Below are 2,860 nucleotides of genomic sequence, written 5' to 3'. Positions count from 1 at the left end.
GCTTCTTATCAATTTTATTGTCATAGTTTCTGGCCTTGAGGAAGTGATGGAAGTGAAAAAGGGAGCCAGAATTTGTTTTATAACCTGTAATTTCTCATTTCCATTTTCCATCTGTGTGGTGCACAGGGCTGAGAGGACTCTACATCAGCAAGTGACACTGGAGTACCCCCGGAACAATGACAGGAGTTGGTTTGAAGTTAACACTTGAAGTTCCAGAAAGCTGCCCTAATGAATGAATGAAAACAAACAAACAAAAACATTAAGTTAAAGACTTTCCATGAACGCACAGACCCTGGTCCTACTTTTATTAGGAACTTGCTGCTGCAGTCTGGATGGAAAGGCAGCTGTCAACCTCTCGAGCCAGGGCAGCAGCCTCAGCCTCTCCTCAGGGGGCAGCACGGGCTTCAGGGCTCTTTGGGGAGCATCAGCATTTTGGGCACCCCATCTTGCTCAGCTGATGCCGCACTCCCCTGGCAGACCTGGCTGCACTGACCTTGTCTTTACTGTCTTCAGTTGACTTACATTAAATGGCATTACTCAAGATCTGGGTGTAGCTTGGATTCATTGTATAACAACGTTCCTTTGCCATTCCAGCTGTTATGCAGAACACAAATATTTAACTGACTGCACGTTATTTCAGCTAAACAGTTGACAGAAGCATCCACTGCAGAGCACACATGGGGCTTATTCCTAGATCATACAAGAGGGTTTTTTGTTTGTTTTCCCTGGACAGATCCCATATGCAAAACCAAACACTGAGAATCAGTCCAGTAGGTGGATGTGCAGCAAGTCAACAGTGCACAAACTCCTACAGCTAATAGGAAAATATTCCGAATAGGCAAAAATTAGTTTGACTTACACTAGGGCAAGAATTCTTAAAAGGCACAGATTTGCTCTAAAACTGGAGAATAAGGTCAAGCCATCAACTCTCCTTGTTTGCAGATTCATCCAGCAACACTGACTTTGACAGTGTGGAAAGAACCTGGAACAAAACCACATCTGAGTTGCTCAAAATGTAAAAATCTCACCCTGCAAGACACAGCTCGAGATCCCATGTTCCATGATTCACCCCCACCTACGAATAATGTTGGCTCCATCCAGATTATTCCAGCACACCAAATAAAACCATGACGTGCAGTCAATGGCAGAGCCAGCGTTGCAACGCAGTGAAGCAGCCTGCCGTTTCACTAGTCAGCCAGCTATTGTTTCTGACACATCTTTCTGAGGCCTCTACCTGACCTGTACATGGCAGCTTTCCCAGATTTTTGCTGCAAGAGCGGAGAAGGGGAAGGCCTGTTGACCAAGCGGAAATCTAGCACCTAGGCTTTGTGCAAGAAGCAAAGCAGAGCCCTGAATCCTTACAAAGCCGCACCAGGGGTGGCACAGAGCACGCTACCACACTGCTGCCTGCCATCCCCACCAGCTGTGGAACCTAAACTTGGCATGTGACACGCTGAGGCACCCAAACACTCGCCCTCCTTGTGCTGGCAGTTCGGGCAAGAAGAGGATCTGTGAGAGCAATGCCTTTCTCACAGCACAAGTAGGTGGAGGCTGGGGAATACCCAGGCTGGCAACAGGAACATCACCCACCTACCCAGAGAAGGATGAGTCACCCCTTCCTCCCTCTGTAAACAAAATATTTGAAACCCGGCTTTAGTGGTAAATTGTGACAAGTTTTCTTGGTTCTCCTACCAAGGTGCTCGCTGTTGAGACCAGCACCCCGCACATCATTTGAAGGTGAAGAAGTGCCAGCGCAGAGCTCATGTGCTCATCAGTGGGAAGGACTGGGTTTCCTGAAGAGCAGTTTTACTGCAAAGAGTGACTGCAATGCAGAATTACCTCTCCTCTGCGGGCTGTGCCTCTGCGAGGTGAGTCAGAGTTTAATAGATACCTTCGGTGACCAAGATAATTTTGCAGGGACAGACCTGGGCGCACGCTGCATCCTCAGTCGGGCTGTTTACCCCACTCAGCACAAGTCAGTGGAACACCCCAGAGATTTCCCAGGCACAGAGATGGTATGACACCCCATTTTGTCCTAGCAGGGCATGAAACAAAGCCACCTGAGCTACTTGCAGCCAGGTGTAGAGATTTGGAGAGCCTGGGACCAAGATCACCCCCTGACACACCAGGAAACAGCTCATGCCTGACGATCCCAGTGACAGAGCAAAAGCCACATCTCATGCAAGGAGCCTTTCATTTGTAACTGCATTGTATTTAAAGCACCTCCTTTTATTGCCTCCAGTTGCATTTTACCTTGCAATATTAAACACAAAAGCATTGCATTTTACCTTGCAATATTAAACACAAAAGCAATCACCAAAAGCCTGCCATTAAATTGCCATAGACCCAATTTCTGCTTTGCACAACACTAGGAAATTATAATAATACGTCACCACGATTTCTTAACAAAAATGGTTGGTCAGTACTCGAATGAGAGATGTGGTAGGTTTGGAAACAAGCTCTCCCATTTTCTTCACCCTGTGTGTGCCGCATTATAGAACTGGGTTACCGTGGATTACAAAATTTCCACTGAAGCATTATGTTTTGGTCCCCTCCAGACCCACAAGCATGGACAGGAGCCTGAAACAACAGGTTAGTATCACAGAAATGTGTCACACTTAAAGTCACGTGAAAAAGGAGGGAAAATGCAGGTTTTCCAAATTGCTTCTTTTTGCATCGAATGTCCTTTTCACCATTCCCCTCCAGGGAAGGCACTGGGATTCTCCAGCTAACTTTTGCTCACGTCTCATCTGCCACGCTTTTCCCTGAAGGCAGTAGACCTAACACAAAGAGAAACACTGCAAAACAGAAGAAAATGCTTGTTGGAGACCTTGTTTTACCACATAGCTCAAATGCCTGA

General features: G+C 46.7%; 1 long non-coding RNA gene across 1 annotated transcript; it reads right to left on the bottom strand.

The window, feature by feature from the left end:
- LOC118160377 lies at positions 1–2,634 on the bottom strand. Its single transcript, XR_004747446.1, has 2 exons — positions 2,510–2,634; positions 1–225 (listed from the first exon to the last, which is right to left on the bottom strand). It is a non-coding gene; the product is annotated as an uncharacterized LOC118160377 (long non-coding RNA).
- Between the last annotated feature and the right edge of the window lie 226 nt (positions 2,635–2,860).

The sequence above is a fragment of the Oxyura jamaicensis genome, chromosome 1, assembly GCF_011077185.1.
Source record: "Oxyura jamaicensis isolate SHBP4307 breed ruddy duck chromosome 1, BPBGC_Ojam_1.0, whole genome shotgun sequence".
NCBI lineage: Eukaryota > Metazoa > Chordata > Aves > Anseriformes > Anatidae > Oxyura > Oxyura jamaicensis.
This window is presented reverse-complemented; position numbering and strand designations above follow the sequence as displayed.